Here is a 23,538-nt window from a genome sequence, read left to right as displayed (position 1 = left end):
CTTAGCAAGAATAATTCCGGGGTCTTTTCGAAGGTACATTTTAGCATTTTTTTTATCTTTTCATAAATTTTATTCCAATAGGTGGCCACCTCTGGGCAAGTCCACCAGCAATGATAGAAAGTTCCGATTTTCTTTTTACATTTCCAACATTTGCCATCCCCTACTTTATAAAATTTGGCATTTTTTTCCAGTGTGGCATACCACCTATGGAACATTTTTAATATATTTTCCCTGATAGGCATACATGCTGTATGTAAAAGGTAACTTCCTATGTTCCTTCCAGTGTCCCCTGCTTGTTTGTGCCTTGTGGATTGGCCCCTAATCTAAAATCTGTAGAGAGCAATCCTGTTTCCATCACCAAATTAGTACTACTGCCACCCAAGCTGGTCACAAAAGGTGCGCTGCTCATTGAAAAGACATCGCCATTCTCAGGGTCAGCATCCTTCTCAAAGGCCACCTGCGTTGATTAATCTGTGATACCAATGTCAACTCAGAATAGGCTATGGATCTATGCACATGCCTTGTGCATAGAAGGCCACAGGTTCGATCTGTGGTATATTTATTTAGGACAGAAAGTTCTTAACAGGAGCAAGGCTGTAAGATATTGTCTGGCTGATATCTTAGAGATTTGCTGCCAATAAGGGAGCCAGATAGATCAGCAGTGAAAGGGCTGCTGGTTGTAGCCACGAGACATAAATTAGTGCTATAAAAGGACAGATTTTGCTTCTGGTAATCAAATATTAAGACACTTACCTATCTGCATTATGAATATTGTGTTTGTCATCCAACCCATTACTTCTTCAGGAGGCACCTCCCTATATGTTTGGGAATCCACAGCAATCTGTAATCAATTTCTAATAAAGAGACATTTTTATTGCTTTATAAACAGACAGTGTTATTGAATCATAAAACAGCTAATTAGTTTGGTGAATTTAGAATGCTGTGTTTGCACATGAAAGCTAATTAGTCATTATATCTGCTCCTGAATCATAGAACCACTCTTCTGCTTTACTGGTGACTGTAAACCTAAGTTTAGGAGGGCATGGTGGCCTTTTGACTCAAGACACAATAAGATGTTACCATTTAGAACTTTACAAATAGTTTCTTGGCTCTATGCCTGAACACCATTCATTGTTCACATACAGGCGGGAATAAGGAGGACACTGGAATGAGTAGGACAACTAGCAAGTAATCGCCTCATAAGTTGCCTGATCCATCTTATGAATAATACTTTATCTGTATTCTCAGTGTAAAGTTAATTCAAGGGAGACCCATAGCTCAGTGGTAGAACACATGATTTTTATGCAGAAGGTCTCAGATTCAACCCATGTCATACCTGGCTAAAGGGATCAGGTTGCAGGTGATGTGAAAATTGCCTACCTGAGATCCTGGAGAGCTGTTACCAGAGTAGACAATACTGGTCTAGATGGGCAAATAGCCAGACTTGGTATGATGGCTTCTTACATTCCAGTTAAATCAAGGCTGAAGGATATTCTTGTAGCACCAGAGGAAACTAAAATCGAACCTTTGGGTGACATTATAATGTACTTAAGGACAGAGAAAATCACTTCAGTGTTCCTGCTTCCATCAGCACTGTCAGGAAAAGATGCCATCAATTTATGGGGTTTGGAACAACCATGTATTATTATTCTAATTATTATTATTATGAATCAGTAACCTTATACAAAAGGAAAAGTCTCAAAGCAACCTGACAAGCAAAAATACAACAAATGAAAGCAATCTAAAACCAGAAAAATGAAAATGAAACAATAAACAAAATACATAAAATGTTCACCTACTGGTAGTAGCATAGCAGTAAGGGTACGTGCCACCCACCCCGCTAAAGGATGAGCGCCATTGTAGGGGGCAACTTAATTACCAAACGGTGAGTGAAATAAACAAACAAACAAACATGTTTTTCATCTACTACCGTAGTTAACCGGTGCAAAGCTCAGCACAGGGATTGATACAGTTTTTGAGTGGATTAAAAGTGTCAGATTGAGTAACTCAGTCCTCTTCACTTTTGATAACCTATTTGACAGCGCCCTATGAATTCCTCTGTATAAGTGAGACCAACCACAAAATATTGTGCTGTAGAGTTTAGGTTTCCACCCACTCCATTCCATTTCCCTCTCCAACTCAGTTTTTCTGGATTTTTCACTCCATGAGCTCTGAGCCTGCTTAATCCTCAGTGGGATGATTTTTGGGGGGGTTCTTCCCCTTTTAGGTTTTGTCTAAGGGTTTGTATTGCTTCTACACATCTTCCCCGAATCTGCCAATATCTCCCCTCTTGTGTGTTGATAGTGCCAATTTGGCTACATAATAATACACACTTTGAGAAACATTCATTCCCAAGTTTTGAGCCAACATTTTGCTAACGTGAAGTCCTTACTCGTGATGAAACTCTTATTAAGAGCTTTGAAATATCTGATCAGATTCTCTGACCATACAGGCTTCTGCCTAGTGTGCATCTTTTCCATTTGAGTCAATTGTTTCTTGAAAACATTTTATGTAATTTTAGCTCCCTATCCAGCAATGCACGTCTCTTTTTTTTTTCCCTAGAGGGATGCCTGTTTTAGGATGTGATTAGAATTTCATAGCAGCTGTCCATCATGCCTGGGTGCTGAAAAGGACCATTCTCAAAGGGGTACTATGATAATACCGACATCCAATACTGTGGATGTCTTAGGGAGGAGAGAGGTCTCCCTGCTCCTTTGCTGAGAAAGCTCATAATTACTGAGCTGATTCCAAATTGAGCTGAGAAGGAATTTGTCCATCACTATCTGAAGGTCACTTAACCCACAGAGATGTGTTCCAAGACAGTAGTCCAATCACCCACTTCTACACGTCAGAAATGCTGGTTACAAATCAAAGTGGAACAGTTTTTCTCACTACATTTCAGAAAATCAACAATCCTTCAAGCTAAGTCTGGGGAAATTGCTTGTGTAGATGTGTTGTAAAAATACATTAGACAAGGGAGAGAAGGGGGGCACGAAAACCTCATTTGGTGTCAGCATAATAGAGTGAAGCCACATTGCTCCTAAAAGAGTGATTGGAAAAGGCAGGGTTCCAAAGAAACACCGCCCACATCTGAACTTCAGCCATTTCAATTTTGCCATTGTGTAATAGATTCAAGGTAAAGAAAGCGGCACAGGGAATGAGATTCTTAGAGAGGTTCCCCCCCATTCGTAAATAGCTATTAGATTCATAGTGCTGTATTTGTATGTAATAGCAAGCAGACCTTTGTTCACATCCATCACAGGAGGTCCCAAGATTGTCTTAGCATAGGGGTGACGGCCCTGGCCCTAGAGAGCAGACTGCCATGGAAGACAAAAACTGGGTGAGATGGACAAATAGTCTGAGCTGCTCTCAGGTAGCTTCCACTGTTCCTCCATTATGTCCACCTGCCCTTTCTCCTCTTCCAACTGCTGGAGAGCAGAACTCCATCATAAAGCAAACGAGTTCAAGAAAATGCTTGGTGTAACAAACCTCTCTGCGGAACACCTCCATGCTCTAAATAAGTTAAGTGTTAGGAGATATTAGAAGTTGAAGACATTAAATACGTTTTTCAGATCTGCTCAGGACCCACTTCAGTTACCTTTTTGTCAGTCCCAAGCATCTACAGCTGAATCCCTGTGTTCAGTTATAGTAAATATCCCACCATCATAATGTCTTGACATAGAAACTGGTGCTAATGGTTTGTCGTTGTGTTCATCTGAACCTTCCATTGGTTTTTTCTTTCTTTCAGCATTTGATGAACTGAAGACATGTCTGAAAAGGGCAGGGGGAGTGGGGAGTTCAGAGGAAGTGTTACAGTTTTGTTTCATTGTGAACACTGCTTTTTTTCTGGAAAAAGAGGTGCCAGAATTAACCTTATAGTAGGGCCCACCTGAGAGGTGCCAAAACTGAGTTCCTGCAAGTTCCAGCTGAAAAGAAAGCTCTAATTGTGAGCATTTGGAAAGTTTATGACATGAAGCCAGCAGCAGGACTTTTTTCTTTTTAAGAGTAAAAATATAAATGTTGCAAATGTTCTGAAATATGTTGAATCAGTGGCTGGAGACAGCTAGTGCTTTGCAAAGTGAGCAGATGCTGCTACAGGATGCAGAATTAATGTGGGCACATATGTGTTGTGATCACACATATTCACCTTGATACTTAGCAAGACAGCAACTCATTTATTTCTGTATTTTGCAGAAGATTCTTGACTATTTTCAAACTCTATTGCATTTCCACCGGACTTCATGATCTAGTTTGCCAAGGGAAGGGTTCCTTCCATGTACACAGGCAAGGTGGTTGTTCTCATCCATTGCCAAGGGTGCTATTTGGAGAGCTCAGTTGCCACATTCCCTTTCCACCAAACCACATATTGCTCAGACAACCTAGTTATTTATGGACATTTAAAAAAAAAATACTAAGGCATATCATGTTAAGCTAAACTTCTTTATTGCAATTTAATTATAAATATTCAAGAGTAGAGCTTTGAACCTTGTGACATCTACTCTTACATTTCTAATTTTTGATGTTCTTCTTATATTTTTAGCTATGCTGTAAACTGCCCAGACTGGCTGGGGAAACCCAGTCAGATGGGCGGGGTGTAAATAATAAAAATATTTATTATTATTATTAAACACTCTTGCCTGCCCATGCATTTCAGCATTAAATGACACCCATATTCATGGCACAATTAAGACTAAAGAGATTAAACCCAAACATTGTGCATATTAAATCTAGACATTGCCATTCAGATGAATTAAGGATAGGTCACAAGCAGAACGGTAAGAGGGCACCTTCCCCAGTCTAGGCTACAAACTCATTCCGTGGGGAAAAGACTGAGGCTAAATTACAGGTCATACTTGAGTGTTTTTATGTAAACGTATCTCCTATGTCCAGATCTCCTATGCTCATGTGTGATTTGCTGAAGGCCAGTGGTGTGTGGTGAATTTTTTTTTTGTAGGGGAACAGTTAGGGCCAGAGGTGCCAACTTGCGAGAGCAATTGGGGGGGGGATGTTGCACATGTGATGTTGCATGTTTGAGCATTATGCCTCTCTTCTTAAGCCACTAAATCAACTAACCCCTGTGCTGCAAACTCCAGACCTGAGACAAAAGAGGCAACACATACCGGTAGACCGATGAATGATAAGGGCCAAGCATTTCAAAAAATTGTATCACTGGATGAATTTTATATTGATACTACATAGACTGTACTTTTGAATTATGCTTCGCTGCAATTTATAAAGACATACATTTATGCCCTTATCATTCAACGGTCTACGTGTTGTCTCTTCCTAAGCCAGACAGAGGCTTTCTGGTCTTTGGGAAGGAGGCCCAAGGGGAACATTTAGGGGACTAGCCTAGTCCCCTCTGGTCCACTGACCACATGCCACTGCTGAAGGCAGTGTTTGAGTAGCAGAAATAACATTTCAAGTGAGGTGCAGGGTCAGCCACTCTAGAATACTGAGAGAGGGACAGAGAGAGTTCTTGCATGGAAAACTATAGTGTTGTGGTGTGCATGAGGTATCTTCATGGAAGTGTGATCATGATAGATAAAATGTCATGAATGAGACAGCTCTCAGTGAAGGTTTGCAGCTAACTGAAGAAAGCAGCCAGGAACAGAGAGAGTTAACTGTCAGGAGCATCAGCTAGTGCCAACTCCCCTGGCCCTTGGAAAGGAGGGAGAGAGAAGGAAGTAGTCTGTCAGAACAGAAAGAGATTGGAGCTGATCCAATCCCTCCTAAGAGTCAGCTAAGGGGAGGGCTGTTAGACAGGAAGCAGAACAAGAGACGTAAGATAAGCAAGTTCAGTATCTTCTGCAAAACCCGGAAGGGGTCTTCAGAAGGGTCATCTTGAGTAATGGTGCCGGAGGCTTCGTTAGAGCCATCCGGAGCTATCTGTTTGTTTTTGCAATAAATCCTCCTTTTTAATGAGCTATACTTACTGTGTTATCAAGCTGGGAACCTGGGAACCTGACATAAAAACACAACACTGACATGTATTAGAGCTGTTCATCAACACAGTGTGAAGGCTGAATAACAAGGGAATTGGGGTGATGGGGAGGTTGACCTCTTCCAAGTCAAAGCACAGTGTCAATAACCCCCATATCCTTCATAAGGCCTAGAGTTATCCTTTTAAGGATGAGTCCCAAAGCCAGATATTCCTTGCATTGTCCCTTTCTTTTGTAAGTATTATGTTCCTCATATTGGGTACCCCCTGGAAACAATATCACAAATGCAGCTTTCCTTGCAGCTTTCATCCTGAGAGAAACACTGGGGGGTCCTTGATACCGTCAGATTGTGGAAACCCAGGGCAATTAAGCTTTGCACAGTCCACTTACCAAGGACTGAGTGAGAAAATGTGAGGCACATTTATCCCTGAAGAACGACGGAGACTGAGCTTCCCTTTCATCGTGCCATAATTGGGACTATAGCATCCAGCTGTGTCTCATCGTACATGAAAGGAAATATGTTCAATTTTTTGTGTACAGATTCTGTGCACGCTGAGACACACCGTGATAGGATTTTCCTCTCATTTTTTTAGTGTTAATTTTTAGAGCCCCATCCCTTAAGACCTCTTTGATTTATCTCACATGGATTTTCTGTTACTGTCCCCCACCCCCTCTCCGAGATTTGTTTTCATGTATATTTATAGTATCCTGCCGCAGAATGAATTAACGGGGTGGTGTGGGGATTGCATGGTCAAGGAATACGGAAGCAGTTGCCAATAACAGATGAGATTTTCAAAAAGTGATGGAGCTTTCAAATGACTCGTAGGCAATCACATAACAATTCCAAGGTTATAAAGAAAGATGACAGCATCTGGGGCTTTTTCATTTAGAGAAAAGGTGAGTAAGATGTGTCATGAGAGAAGTATATAAAATTAGGTGCAGTATGGAGATGGTGGATAGAGAAAAGTTTTTTTCTCCTTTTCTCATAACACTAGAATTCATAGGCAACCAGTGAAGACTCCGGACTGCTAAAAGACAGTAATTCTTCACTCCCAGAAGAGACAGTGGGGCCAACTAACTTGGATTACTTTAAAAGAAGATTCAACAAATTAATGGAGCATAAGTTTGTTGAATTTTTTTAATTAAGCTTCAGCATTTTTAACATATACAGTCAAAACACAATTTCACATTTTCTCTTCTTTTTGACAACTTCCCACCCCTTTTCCATAGAGTCCTATCCGCTGTTGTTACATACATAAACAACTTTAACATTTTTTGTGGAATTTCTGCCCCTATAATCCCTATAATTCGCTTTCTTGCAAGTCCACCACATATGAAAAAAAAAAGGATCCATTTACCTGTTTACACTTTCAGGAATCATTAGGAACCTTCTTATGTATTTTAGATAATTTGTTTGGTGTTAATTACCACCTGCGTAATGGGCTATGTTCTATCTCTGTGCTCTAACTCCAAATATGAGTTGATGGAAACCACAGGAGTGGACTTTTGGCCTTCTCACATAAATCTTGTTCACTGTGAGAACGGGGCCCTAGGCTAGATCCAACAGGTCTTCTACTTTTTCTACTTTTTTTCTTAATCATTTGAAAACATGGAAGGGCAAATCTGTACACACACTGGGTGAGCTCCACTGAAAATTTCAGGAATTGTGGTTTCCACATAAAATGGTTTGCATTCCTAGCTCACCGTGTCAAACTTGCTTGCATAGACCCCTTCCTGTCTCATAATCAGCTCACGGGGGGGGGGGAGGGGGATCACAAGTCCTATTGACCTATTCTGCTACATTACAGTCATTAGGCTCTATTGTTTAGCCTGCAATCTCTAAGCACGCTTGCTGAGAAGCAAGCCCCATTGAAATCAATAGGATTTGCTTCCAAGACAATGGGGGAATATTCATCAGTACACCAATGTAACTGTGATGTTTACATCCTGGGAGTTGCATGCCATTCTTTATGTATAAATCCCTTCACAACACGTTACTTTATGGCAGGGCAATTTCAGGTTCGTTCAGGAGTGGAGCCAAGGCAAGCCTGCCCACGAGGTGAGTTGGGACAGCCATATCAGGTGGCAGAATCCCAAGAGGCAACATGCCCACAAGCACGATACCTGTCCTGCCTCTGCTACCACCAGCAGAGAAGTGCAGCGGTGTCTGCTTCCAGTAAGATTGCGTGAGATCTCAATGAAATGTTGTGAGATCCCATGGAGCCCATGAGCTCTCAAAAGATTTCATGAGATTTCAGCAAGAGATCTTGAGATCTCAAGAGATTTCATGAGATCTCAGTAAGATCTCAAGAAGACCTTGCTGCACTGGCGGAGGAAAGGGGGGGGGCAAGGGGAGCGCACCGCCCCGGCAGCATCGGGGAGGGGGTACCATCGTGGATGCCCCCCAGACACGCACCACACACCCCCTCCTCTCCAGACATCTGCAGGGGCCACGCCATGCCCCCGGGATGCGGGCCACGTGCCAGGACACATGCCACGCCCCCCGGGATGCGAGCCATGCCCCCGGGATGCATGCCAGCCACACCCCCGCCTGCTCTCCATCCCCCGGTGCTGGAGAATGCAGCTTCGCCACTGCCTTGCTGAAACCTATCGCTGCACAACCTGATAAGGTAGGCTGCAGCCATGACAGGGTGGCAACAACAAGGTGGGGTGACACCTTCCCATTTTGCCTCAGGCGGCAAAACGGGATGCACCGCCCCTGAGTGTAGGCATGATTTCAGTCCTGCCCCTAACATCACACCAGTTTCCTTCAGCAACCACACACTCTATCTGGTTGTCTATAAAGGAACTGCAACGTGCAAGCTCTTGCTCATGTGTAACAGCTCTATGCAACTCAGGCAGCCTCCTGTGAAATCTATTGTGGTGAAATAATTTGTAAAAACTGCAAGGGGGAAATGAGTTTTAATGAGATTTCTTAGGGGAATCTACACACCTCTGTTGTTTTGTTGCTGGAGAGATGAGAGGGCCCCAGAAGCAATATCTGGCCTGGAGCGCATAAGGAGACAACTGTCCAGAAATGTGTGTGTGGGGGGGGGGGGAATCAGCCACATATAATATCTTTAAAAGAACTCCCAGGCTGAGCTCATTTGCTGTTGGAGTTCATAGTCCTGGAATTATTTCTGCAGTAATTATGAAATTGTTCACTGAGTTTAGATTAACTAATCACAGTTTTATTAATAATTTGGCATTCTATTCATTATGTAAATACATTGGGGTGGCTGTTGGTGCAGCACATGAATTTATAATAGGTCAATAATGAATTGAAGCTGCAGCGCTGCTCTTCTTGCCCTCCCACCACAAATGCATTCTCGAGATTGCTTGAGGTCAACATGCAACGTCAACTTTGCCAGAACTAACATTTCAAATTATCTTCGGGGAGAGAGAGAGAGAGAGAGATTTTCAGAAACCATGCTGCTTTTTAGGGCTGGTGATGGAGTTGAAGCTTTTTAGCATGGCTAAGATCTGAAAAAGCAGGGAATTGGTAACCTCTTTGCGTCGTTGGACTTCCAGTCCCATCAGTCCCAGACAGCATGCCCAATAGTCAATGATGATGAGAGCTCCATCAAGATGGGGGACACAGGTGGCGCTGTGGTCTAAACCTCCGAGCCTCTTGGGCTTGCTGATAGGAAGGTCGGCGGTTCGAATCCCTGCAATGGGGTGAGCTCCCGTTGCTCGGTCCCTGCTCCTGCCAACCTAGCAGTTCAAAAGCATACCAGCACAAGTAGATAAATAGGTACCACTGTGGCAGGAAGGTAAATGACATTTCCATGCACTCTGGTTTCCATCACAGTGTTCTGTTGTGCCAGAAGCAGTTTAGACATGCTGGCCACATGACCGGGAAAGCTGTTGGCCTGAAAGTGAGATGAGCACCGCAACCCCATAGTCGTCTTTGCCTGGACTTAACCATCCAGGGGTCCTTTACCCTTTTTTTTACCCATCAAGATGAGAGTCCATTTGAAACAGATTTTTAAATGTTTTGGAAGTTCATAATGGTGTTTAATTGCTTTTTCTAAATTGAATTGTTTTATTCCTTTAGTGTTCGCTTCCTTGGAAGGAAGAGCAGGAAAGAAATAGAAAGGATAGAAAGGGTTGTCACATGGAAAATGGAACAAGCTAGTTTTCTCCTGCTCTGATACAACTTTCAAGTTACAAGAAAGGAGATTCCGACCTAACAACAGGAAAAACTTTCTGACAGTAAGAGCTATTCAATAGTGGGAGCTTGGGAGCTTGCCTTCCTTGGTGTCAGGTGGCAGAGGAACCAACCCCCATGACAGATTGCCAGGAATGGACAAGACAAGGGAAAGTCCTTACCATCTGCTTTTATTCAGTATTCACAGAGAGAGGCTTGGGGATGTGGCCTCTCAAAATAAAGGTGTTGCCCTGATTGAGTCTCCACCCCTCCCTCTCCCCTGTTCATCATCACTATGGGTGCTGAGAAGTGCCCTCTGCCTCTGAGCCTTCTGCTCTCCTACTTTTGATGCTCGCAGGGTTCTGGGAGAGGGAGGTCTGGAATGCTTTCTAAAGACAGTGTGTCCTTCAGCTGTTCCCCCTCTGGTGGTTCTTCTTCCTCCTCTCCATTATTTCCCACCTTACCCCTTATCTGCCTCTGAGCTGTGATCTCCCTCACCCCCTGTTGTAATTCTGAACTGTCTTCTTCTTCTCTGGAAGGGTCATGATGAGGAGGTGATCTCCACCATTTCTCCTCCGGCCAGCCCCTGACACTTGAAGCTTTCAAGCAAAGCTTGGATGGCCATGTCTCATGGATGCTTTAGCTGAGATTCATGCATTGCAAGAGGTTTGGAATAGATGACCCTTGGGATCCCTTCCAACTCTAAAATTCCATGTTTCTATGATATGGAGAAAAGGAAGGAAGGGGGAGGAGGAAGATAGATAGACTGGTTTGACTACCGGTAGTTCCGTGTAGCCAAAGGGGCTGGGGCTTTGTGTTTTCTTAACAGCACAGGCTATCAATGGCTGCGAACCATGATGGCTTTGTTCTGCCTCCACTGTCTGAGGCAGCATGCCTTTGAATACCAGTTGCTGAAAATCACAAGTGCTCATGTCATATTTATGGGCCTTCCATAGTATTTAGTTGGCCACTGTGAGAACAGGATTTTGGATTAAATGGCCCTTGGACCTGATCCAGTAGGGTTCTGTTTGTGTTCTTCTGTCTGCTATTGAAAGAAAGAAAGAAAAATCAAATATTATACTAGGTACTGTATGTGAAAACATTTGGGTATCTTCCAGGTACCTTTCTTTGACTTCTTGCCTACGTCTTTCATGTTTCCATAACTGAAACCTGCCGTTCCCTTACTGCAGACCAGTAACTTTCCCAGCATCATGTATCCTGGGAACTTTCGGCTTAAAGGGTTTCCCGTTGTTTCCAGGCAGCCATATACTTTATGCTGGCTGCATTTCGAGTTTCACTGGCTAACTCCACAATTACATTTGGAAATGAAAATGTAAAGCTATATCTCCCTGAGCTCATGGTGGGCCTGCTTCTTATTCACTAAGCCCTACTTTCCTTTTTTTGGCCAGATAAGAAATAAAACTGGGGCTTCACATTGCTTAACTTGTCATATGTTCTTGCTAAATTCCCTGATCAATCAATTTAGCTTTTCTAATTTCCCCCCACCCTCACTGCTGGCTTCAGCACCACATGTTTATGCTAATGGATATGTTTATCTTCTACCAAAGTCAATTACTCTTTTTCACTTTCCTCTTCTAGAGATACATATTATCTACACAGCCTATGTGGTTACTGCATGCGTACACACACCAGGTTGCAGTGCTGCCAGCAATTGTTTTCGCAGAGAGAAGCGTCTCAGAGAAAGCCTTTCACAGCACTGTGCTAATACACGCTTTGTGGTGAGCAGTAACCCATAGTCCCACTTCTAATAGCGACTTGGATGCTTCAAATCAATGACTAACGTAAGCCTTATTGAGTTCGATGGATCTACTCAAAGAATGACAAAGACTATATCCGACCCAACGACTTGTACTGTCAGGCGTGGGGAATTCTCTCTTCCCCCGGTAGCTTCAAGGATCAAGGAAGAAACAAGAAAGTTCGTATTTATGGTTTTATTCTGTGATTGTGATGCGAGACAAGAATCCAGTCCTTAACTCCATAGTGACGTTGCTCACTCTGAACTCCGGAAGCCAGAGCACACAGAAATGCTGTTTACCTTCCCACTGCAGCAGTACAGTGGTACCTCGGTTTACAACCACAATTGGTTCCAGAAGTCTGTACTTAACCTGAAGCGTACTTAACCTGAAGTGAACTTTCCCATTGAAAGTAATGGAAAGTGGATTAATCCGTTCCAGACGGGTCCGTGGAGTACTCAACCTGAAGCGTACTTAACCCGAACTATGAGTGTAATTGGTTCTGGAAGTCTGTAGTTAAACTGAAGCATACTTAACCTGAAGCGAACTTTCCCATTGAAAGTAATGGAAAGTGAATTAATCCGTTCCAGATGGGTCTACGGTGTTTGTAAACCGAGGTGGTTGTAAACCGAGGTATGACTGTACCTATTTATTTATTTGCAGTGGCATGTTTTCGAACTGCTAGGTTGGCAGGAGCTGGGACAGAGCAATGGGAGCTCACCCTGTTGCACGGATTTGAACTGCCAGCCTTCTGATAGGCAAGCCCAAGAGGCTCAGTGGTTTAGACCACAGCACCACCTGCTCAGCTGAACAACCCCCCTGCTGAATGTGAGAATATCAGGGTGGAGAGATGGGGCAGCCTCACATGCCCTCTGATAGAAAATGCATGAATATGACTATGATCTCATAGATATTTGGCTTTTAGATTTTATTTTTATTTTTAAATTATTTAAAATTATTCAAATTATTTTACAATCATTTCAATTATTTTAATCATGTGCTTTGGGTAGAATCATCCAGACCAGCTAACACTGTAATGATCTGATGTACAGTATGCAACCCTAACAGCCACCAAAGAGATGTGTAGAGGAAATCTAGCTCATATATATCTATATTTTTGTTAGGGTAATGTAACTGACCTAAGCATATATCTTTCTTATCCAGTTTGGTCTACAAGATCCTGGGCAAAGAAACAAGGTTTACATCTTCATTTGTGCAATGGTGAGCTTGCTATCAGCGCCTACTAAATAATAAGAGGGTTCTGTGTAAAGCAATTTACAGGCAAATGGTAAAAGTTTAAATTTTATGCTCTGTTTAACAAGCAAGCAACAAGCCTGTAGTGGCTGGCTCTTTTTTGTGGGCTGTTGATTAGATACAAGCCAGCAATCTTGGCCATATTTCTCTCTTGAATGCATGTAGGATATCTTGTGTACGAACATGACTTTTCTGATTCCATTATCCTCTTGTTGTCTTAGGCTGCAACAAACTTATTCCCTAGTAAGCACATCCCATAAATGTAGTGTGACTTACTATTGAGTAAAGTTTCATAGGATTTGACTGTTATTCTCAGGAAACTTTCCCCATCACTAAAATATCCTCTCCCACTTTCCCTGTCCGCCACTAAAGCAAGCCCTACTATTTCTAATCACTGTTGATCAGAGATACGCTCCCCAAAGAGAGGTTCAGAACAGCTCTGGGAAATGAACAATGAAATAGTTCAGGGTTGTACATGAGAGGGTAGATGCATGTCATCACAAAAAGTAGACACATGCCAATTGCAATAACTCCCATTGGGAAAACTCTTCAAAAATACACCAGCCAATTAGAGCAATCATTCATACCATGTGATGTTCCTAATTTACCACCTAGGTCCTAGGATACTTTAAGAGTTGAGCTGTAATCTATTCAAAGGAAGCACTAGGTGGCAACGTCTGTTGACAAGTGTGAGAGCAAGATTTCCAACTTCAAAGCATGCCGCAGACACTGCAACAAATGAAGTTCTCTCATAGCCAAGAACGAGTCCCAAACTGAACTCTGTGTAGGCCTGCCTTAGGCTGAATACATGCTGTGAATGCTCAAACAGGCCAGCAGCAAACACAATTATATGGTGTCTATTGCATAATGAGGAGTACAGAATTCCATGCATTGTACTGTTTAGAAGCTGGATTTTCAATGGGTTGTGTCCTGCTCTGTTAGGTTCTTCAAATCAAATCAAATCAAATCAAATCAAATTTATTAAATGGTCACAGACCAATTCGACTCATGCAACGAGTCAGCAGAGCATAACAAAGAAGGATACAGGGGACTATTTCAATGCAAATAAAACAACAATAACGCTTTAAAGTTAAAGAAAAACATAAATGAAATTAAGTGTTAGCATTCCCCTGCGAATGGTCATTGAGAAGCTCTTGTTTCCTACGTCTAATTGCAGATACACAAAATTTAGCAACATTGGTCGTAATTTCGGGGTCCTTATCTTCTACCAAGGCTCTCAGACGTTGGGATTCTGGTTCGTTCTTAAGCTTTTGTACAGCTGGGGTAATAAAGGTCAAACGTAAATCCTCGTAGAAACTACAGTATAACAATACATGTAAATTTGTTTCTACCTCCGATGAGCCACATGGGCAAACACGTGTCTCATATGGTTTACCCTCATACCTGCCTTGCAACAGGGCAGAGGGGAGCAAATCAAGAGCTGGATTTTCAATGGGTTGTGTCCTGCTCTCTTAGGTGCTTAGCCTATACAGTCCAAGGAGGCTAAGGGGGAACCGCCTTGATTCCCCAAGTCTTTGGTCAACGGGAGGTCTGGTTCATCCCCCAAGGACTCAGTGTCCAGCCCTGGGTCAAGGAAGACAGGCTAGATCAGTAGTGAGCCCAGCAGAATCCACCGTTTCCTGTAAATACTTTGAGGCACCCTATGTTTTACTGAACATGTGAGGAGGATTTTGGGTATCACATAGCAGGAGAGAGTTTCAAAGAAAGATGTGCTTTCCCAAGCCCACATTCCCAGCATAGTCACACTCCTGTTTTAGGGATATCTACTGTATGCTGGCTTGGTCATGCCCACACAATGGAAGATGAGAGGATTCCCAGGGATGCGCTCTATGGGAAGCTGGCTGCAGGCACCAGGCCTGTGGACAGACCAACTCCGTGTTACAAAAATGTCTGCAGACATGACATGAAGGATGGCAACTTCAAGCCCGCCATGTGGGAATCGCTTGCAGAGGACTGCAGTGTCTGGAAACACTCGTGTTGTGTATCCATGGCAGTGACCAAGGAGGACTGTCCACTGGGAGGAGTGCAGAGAAAAGAAATGTGATTAAAGAAAATGATATGAAAATGATGTATAGATGGTATCTAAAAAAGGTAAAGGGACCCCTGACCATTAGGTCCAGTCGTGACCGACTCTGGGGTTGCGCGCTCATCTCGCATTATTGGCCGAGGGAGCCGACGTATAGTTTCCAGGTCATGTGACCAGCATGACAAAGCCGCTTCTGGCAAACAAGAGCAGCACATGGAAACGCCATTTACCTTCCCGCTGTAGCGGTTCCTATTTATCTACTTGCATTTTGACGTGCTTTCGAACTGCTAGGTTGGCAGGAGCTGGGACCGAGCAACGGGGGCTCACCCCGTCACAGGGATTTGAACCGCCGACCTTCTGATCAGCAAGCCCTAGGCTCAGTGGTTTAACCACAGCGCCACCTAAATTAGCAAAAATGTATAAAACTAAGGAAATGTAAAGCAACAGAGGGGGCATTTTTTCATACGTGGAGGACTTGTAAAATTATAAAGAAATATTGGGAAATGATTTATAATGAAATGAAGAAGATTTTTAAAATAACCTTTGCTAAAACAAAAACCCCAGAAGCTTTCTTATTAGGTATCATAGGAGTGGACCTATCAAAATCACAAAAGAACTTGTTTATGTATGCAACAACGGCCACATGGACCTTATTAGCACAACATTGGAAAGAAGAAGGTGTCCCATCTAAAGAAGATTGGCAAGTTAAATTAATGGCATATGCTGAAATGGCAAAATTGACTATGAAATTAAGAGGAAGAGAAGACAACGAATTTAAGGAAGAATGGAAGATGTTTATTGCATATTTAGTGCATATAACACAGGTTAATACATTAGCAGGGTTTTCAGATTACTTGTAATTTTGTTATAAATGGATAATAGGGATTTAAATAGGTTAAAATTTAACAATACACAGTATGCAGTATGTTGATAAATAATAGAACCAAGGAAGGGATTAGAGGGAAGTCAATTTGTTTTGTTGTGTTTTTTGTATTGTTGTTGTTTTTATTTTTGTTATTTTTGGAAAAATCAATAAAATGTTATGAGAGAGAGAGAGAGAGAGAGAGAGAGAGAGAGAGAGGAAATGTCACAGTACATCTGCAGCAGCACAACCAGATGCCTTCATTTGCCCCAGCTGCAACAAAACATGTCTCTCCTGTATTGGTCTTTACGGCCACAGCAGACACTACAACCTTCCAACAGTTTGACCTCACCCACTCCCAAAGGTTCACCCCTCATTGTCTCTCCCAAGACAAAAGGATGCCAACAATCAGTATTGCATCCATTATATCAGTCCCTGTTCTTAAGATTTGGCTACTGTTGGGAAGGAATTTCCTAGGATTCTGTCATTTCACATACGCCAAACTATACATTTACAGGATACATTTGCATCTGTGTTAATATATTTCCCCATGTATATAGTTGAATAGATGAGTTTATATGCACTATATGATGAACAGCAGAAAGAGATGTTGAATTATTTCTAAGCACGCAGCTCGATCAAGTATATATTATGGAGGCACATAAACATTATTTGCATGCTTCTTTCACGCTGTGTTGCTTTCATATCCCAGCTATGTTTCCATAATGCCGATATCTTTCACAGCAATAAGAACAGCCCAGATAACGTTTCCTTCTGTGTGGATTTCATTTTCAGCCATTCTAGCTGTTAAAACAGTGATGCTCTCCAAAAGCCCTCCAGAGAAGCAAAATCCCTGTTCAAATAAAGACAAGCTGATTTACTACATCCAAGGAACATGAATGATGCAATATGAAACATCCCTCCGAGGCTACAATCCCAAACATGAGTCCCTTCCTCCTGTGCTAAATACATATATGGCTAGATAAGAATTGCATATGGCTGATTTTCAAAGTCCTGGGAATAAGCAATCTTACTTCTTATCTCATCTAACACACGCTAGTCTCATTAATTTCATTTTACCTGCTGTGATCAGATTCTCAGCTATGTACGGAAACGACAGGAGATATATAGGAGCTATTAGGAATGAATTATTAAATTAGATGGATAGACAGACAGACCCAGCCGCCCTCAGGCATTAATTCTTAAAAACATCTTGCATTTTCAATCAATATATACTAAAGCAATGGAAGGGAGAAATGCACACTTTCCACTCTCCAGAGGAGTCAGTAAAGTTAAGGCTGATTATTTACTACTGTAATGTCTGTTCTTGTGAAAGTCAACAGGTATTTTTTTAAAAAAGAAAGGAGAAGAAAAAACCAAACAAGTGTGTGTGTGCTTTTTAAAAAACCTGTAACTACATAAAATACATTTCATCAGGTAAATAGCTATGGTACAAGGGCTTTTTAATTCTGGAAGATTTGTGGTGGGAAAAGCAGCTGTAGTAATCTAGGTAAAAGGAAAAGGACCCCTGGATGGTTAAGTTCAGTCAACGGCGACTTGGGGTTGCGGCACTCATTTTGCTTTCAGGCCGAGGGAGCTGGTGTTTGTCCACAGACAGCTTTCTGGGTCATGTGGCCAGCATGACTAAACTGCTTCTGGCACAACAGGGCACCGTGATGGAAACCAGAGCTCACAGAAATGTCATTTACCTTCCCGCCGCAGTGGTACCCCGCGACGGGGTGAGCTCCTGTTGCTCGGTCCCTGCTCCTGCCCACCTAGCAGTTCGAAAGCACACCAGTGCAAGTAGATAAATAGGTACTGCTGCGACAGGAAGGTGAACAGTGTTTCCATGCGCTGCTCTGGTTCGCCAGAAGCGGCTTAGTCATGCTGGCCACATGACCCGGAAGCTGTACGCCGGCTCCCTCGGGCAATAAAGCGAGATGAGCGCCACAACTCCAGAGTCGTCCGCAACTGGATCTAATGGTCAGGGGTCCCTTTACCTTTACCTTTAATCTGCATGATACGTATGCTATTTTGCTAACATGGGCTACTATTAGCTCTTTTATGGACAAAAAATATTTTGAATTTTAATTGCAGAAGAGAACAGAAGCATTTTGTTTCTTCTTCTTCTTCTTCTTCTTCTTCTTCTTCTTCTTCTTCTTCTTCTTCTTCTTCTTCTTCTTCTTCTTCTTCTTCTCACTTAAGTTTCAAAAGCAATCCTGATGGCTTCCTCTCCCCCTCCCTGTCACCAGTGTTGATGCTCGGGGTGGGGATCGTAGTACGGCAAGTTGGTGGCCATCATTACATCTTGCAAATTCCATAGTATAACTATGTGTTGTAGAAAGGCGTACTGTATTTTCCCATGTATAAGACAATATTTTCCCTTAGAAATAATAGGCAAAAATTGTGGGTCGTCTTATACACGGATAGCAGAGGGGGGTCGGGGATGGGTGATTGGTGGCAGAAGCCAGCAGGAGATTGACCGCGTTGATTGGGCATGTGATTGGTTGCTGCAGCAAGGCCTGCTGACGATTGGCTGTGGCTGTGGCAATTGGGCATGCTATTTACGGAAGTGGCGAGGCATGTGTGCAATCGGCTGTGGTTGCATTGAGTGTTGAGTGTGAGCATGTGGATGGCCACAGCGATGTGTGCGATTTGCATTGGCTTGCAGGCTGTAGAGTGATTGTGAGTGGTGCCCCCCCCCCCAAAAAAAACTTTTGGCATTTACCTCCCTCCATTTTTTGTTGCGATCCCAAAAAATAGGGGCCGTCTTACACATGAGGACATGTTATACATGGGAAAAGACGGTACTTTCTTTTGTCTGTCCTGCATCTTCCAACGTGCAGCTTCATTTAATGGCTCAAGTTTTAACGTTTATTAGAGAGGAAGAAAAACGTTTTCCTGTCCATTTTATCTACACTATGCATCATTTTCTACACCTATATCATGTCCCCCTCCTAACTCTCCTCTTTTTTTCCTAAACAAAAAATTCCACATGTTGCGATCTTTCCTCTAGGGTTGCCAGACTCAATAGAGGACAGGACTTCTGTGCCTTTAATTGCCCTGCTCTCTTTTGAGTCTGGAAACCTTAAAGAGAAACCAGCAAACCCTTTGCTTGGAAATTAAACAAAGGGTCTGCTGGTTTCTCTTTAAGGTTTCCAGACTCAAAAGAGAGCAGGGCAATTAAAGGCACAGAAGTCCTGTCCTCTATTGAGTCTGCCAACCCTACCTGCAATCTTCTCCCAGCCTGGGAGATCTTCCCTGTCTCTCACACATGGTCAATCAACAAACCACCACCTTCATCTGCATGTTAACCACTCCTTATGGGTTGTCATTTTCTGAAACTCTGCCAGCTCTACAATATCCTTTTTTTGAGCTGTGATCACCAGAACTGCACTCAGTAATCCAAAGGTGGTCACATGGAGAACCAACCATGTCTTCTTCCTTCTCTGTACAGTAGGCCCTGGTTTCTATTATTTGTTGCTGTTGCATTGAAAAGCAACGATGGCAGATCACCTAGCAGAATTTTTACTGAAGCCAACCCTTCCATTGAAGCTGCTAGCAGGATATTTATTGAAACCGAGTCTTAAAGCAAGAGCCCAATGAACCCTTTCTGCAATGACTCAAAGAGACACGTTCTGAATCTCTTTCCATAGTATGCCTGGCTAACATCCTGAGAAATCTTGCACTTGATAGTAGTAATGTTCATCTAGGGCAGGTCACTATCAAGATCTCAGAAAGTACTCTACTATAATGCCAACAGAAACCCCAGGGTGTTCTTAACTCTGGTCCGGCTAAATAAATCTCCACAGTTGCAGCTGTTGCTTTAATTGTCTGTCCTAGATATTGCAAAACTCCTTTTCATCATCTTTGGAGGCGCCTTTGCCAAATGCAAAATTAGATGCTGTCCTACATCCCTGTGGCCCCATGTTCCAGAATTGTGGACCCATAACATTCAAACTCTTCCAGATGAAGCCAGGAGATATCTCTGCCTGCTGACATAGTAAACAACAGCCTCTAAAGCAATTTCTTTCTCCTGGGTGTTGGCAACTTCTGCTTTATTTATCCTTCGTTGTTATGGCACTCACTGATGCTTCTTTGGCTTTCCAGCTAGAATCCTGGCACAATCTTTCCACATATATTTCTCTCTCAAAGCACAGCAGAGTGGCCTACAGCATTTGTTAAACCTCCAGGACACCATGCTGCCTTTTGTAATTGTTTGGAAAGGAATTAAAACAACAACAACTTGGATTGGGAGGTGGGTGGGATGTGAATGGCAGAACTGGCACGATTCATCTCCTCGATAATCACAGCTTTGGGGCTGTCCCCATCCATGGTAAGAAATTGAACAGCTCCATTAATTTCAAATCCCAAAATCTGGTGTGTCCCCTCCCACTCAACCCCCCCCCACCCATGCCAAAGTCTTGTTCCACTAATCTGTAATCAATAAAGTTGTGGCCAAATTTAATGCCAAAAACCTTAAACAAAAATCTGTGTCTATTGTGTCTTTATTTCGGGGGTGGCTTTGGGGGTCTTCACATGCAAAAGATTTCTGCTTTGGAAGAGGTTGAAATAGCTGACCCTCGCCATAGCTGCCAAGTCTCCCGTTTTCCCCGGGAAACCCCCATTTTTACTTACCTTTTCTTGGTGGTTCCCCCTATCACTTCGTCTCCCGTTTTTCTCCGTTATTTTCTCCTGCCGGCGGCCATTTTTTCCCTTTCTGATTTGCCCTTCTATGGGCACAAAAAATGGCCGCCGTCGGCTTCAAAAGTCGCATCTACGCATGACCGGAAGTGTAGATGCGACTTCCGGTGTCGGCGACGGCCATTTTGGTGCCCATAGATGGGCGGGGCGACACCGGAAGTTGCGTCGACGCACTTCTGGTCATGCGTAGAAGCTACTTTTGAAGCCGGCGGTGGCCATTTTTGGTGCCCATAGAAGGGCAAAGCAACACCGGAAGTTACGTCGACGCAACTTCCGGTGTCACACGGCTGCCGGTCCCGGATTCTGCAGTCCGGGACTTGGAAGGTAAGGACCCTCGTGTTCCTTTCCAACTCTACAATTCTGTGATTCTATGATTCTGTGACACATTCCAGCCAGGCCAATGCACCTGAAGAGCAAGCAGAGCAGAACTGATGAGGGGTGTGGCCTGGGGGAGACTCCTGAGGGCCAGACAGAAAGGCCTGGGGGGCATATTTGGTCCCCAAGTCTCAGGATCCGCATCTCTGATGTAAGGATTGCAACTTAGTAATGCACCTAGAGTGCTTTGACCACGTGGAAGTGCTATACAGATATTAATATGATAGGCTGGCACTGTCAGCTAATCAGAATGTTTCTGTGATTTCTAAACTTGTACTGAACTTTACTCAGTCAGTTACATCCAATACCACGCTTATAATTTTCTCCCTCCACCCTCGAAATGCTCTTTTCCTGTACGTTAAGTTGTTGTTTACCTGCTACCTGTAAAATAAATGTCTGGGTTAGGTTTATACACACCGTGGGCTCTTATAAATCAACAACTTCAGTTTGTTCAGGGTTAGTTCAACATCATTTCCTGACATTTCATTTATTTCAGGGACAAAACTCCCAGTTTTAACAGAACATTGCCTTATACCATTCTCACTTTTTCCTTTCATTTCATGCTGCCTCCCTCCCTCGCCCACCCACCCACCCACCCCTACAACATTACATTTTGTAAAAGTGTGCCATCTCTTGGGCTGGATACGGCTGCAACCGTTCGGAAGAATTGTAGTGATGTTATCCAAAATAGCCATGAAAATACAAAAACATATCCTTGAAAGATAAATGCCTTCCAGTTCATAATAATACAAGTAGCTGTGTGCCTAACTACACCATTCAGAGGAGACGATAATCTGAAATTCAGCGAGCAACGAAGTGAAAATGGCAGATAAGTACTGAAATCAGTATAAAGTTAAGACCAATTGCATCGTAAGCAATTTCACATATGCATTTATTTCATCCATTGCCTCCCTCTCTCCTTGCTTTGTAGTGTTGGTTTTGAAAGTGCCTTTTTCGCGAGCCTGCTAGCAGTGCCGGATTTGTGTGCAGTATAGGCTAAGTAGGCTAAAGCCTAGGGCCTCTAAGTCTAGGGGGCCTCACCAGCCTGCCCTCTCCCCAGTGCTGCAGTATCCCCTATCCCAAAATTGCTAACCCAATACTTCATGTGAGGGCAGGACAACTTGGGTCTCTAAATCTAGGGGGCCTTGCCAGCCTGCCCGCTCCCCAGTGGTCAGTCTCCCCTCTCCCAAAATTGTAAACTCAAGACTTCATGCAAGGGCAGGGCAACTCAGGCCCAGCAACTATGAGACTCAGGAGGGGGCGGGGGCAATTTGAAGCAGTGGGGTGCAATTTGAATTTTTTTTGGGGGGTAGGACCCCAGTTCACAGCCAATGTGCAAAATCTTATAGATATAAATAAAATCCATCTAGATTGTCCTGGTGTGTGTGTGGGGGGGCCCTTAGGAGTGGCAAAAGGGGCCCAATTTGGCCAAATTGCTCCAATTGCCTTAAGGTCAGCCTTGATGAGACTATGCAGGGGTTGGACTGACAAGCCCTGCACCTTCTAAGTCCCTGGTGTCACTTTTCAGAGTACAGACTCAAGGACTTGTTATGGAAATAAAGGGGGGCACTTATTGGAAATCAGTTTTGCCACCCCTTCCCCCCACCCAAACCCTGAGACAATGAGCCCAGCCACCTTTTATTCATTCACATAAGCACTACATTACAGCATGGCCCATAGGCCTGTACGTTCAACCCCTGAAATATACACCCAATATGTAGCAATGGAGATTTATGTTACTGCTTTATGAATGAACACTGTGTACAAAATATACTCTGTATTTTGTAAATTACCTAAGAGCCACCAATAGGGAGCTCTAGAATCTGACAGCTAACCAATTGGGTACTACCAAACAGCGAACCCTATTGCTGAAAGCAGGTAACCAGCAGGAAACGCCTTTGCACTGTTGATTTAACACCCCTGCTGTGCAGATAATGGAGAAACCTCATAAATTGTATCCCTTCCTGCATCCTGGCCAATTCTATTATGCTGATGTAAACCCTGGTGCACCAGAAGCCCAGAATAGCAGCAAATAAAAGCCACTCATACGTCAGCGACTGATAAGACTTGTCAACCAGTTATTCCAAAATCTTCCTAAATTATAAAGCTCCAAAATACAGGCCAAAAGAGAGCAGGTCTGGGAAGAGTGAGGCATACAATGGGCACCACCAGTGAAAAGGCCCTGCACCGTGTAGCTCCTGCCCTGTAATTTGATAGGGTGCCCACTTGCCCTCCTTCTTGACATGGAATGCTCTCTATTAGAGTCTCCAGGTCCAGTACAAAGACCATAAGAAGGGAGATCAGGGATCTTGAAGTTCCCAACAGCTGTTAATCAAGGAAGCAAGCACACAGGTCACCTTTGTCACAGTCAGGACGCCTATGTCGTAGCCAGGCCTGCACCCAGTCTTGTTTTTGTACAATCTTGTTGATCCTCAGTAACCAAAATTATA

The sequence above is a fragment of the Zootoca vivipara genome, chromosome 10 (genome assembly GCF_963506605.1).
Source record: "Zootoca vivipara chromosome 10, rZooViv1.1, whole genome shotgun sequence".
Classification (NCBI taxonomy): Eukaryota; Metazoa; Chordata; class Lepidosauria; order Squamata; family Lacertidae; genus Zootoca; species Zootoca vivipara.
The sequence above is the reverse complement of the archived record's forward strand: the minus strand, read 5'-3'. Positions refer to the sequence as shown.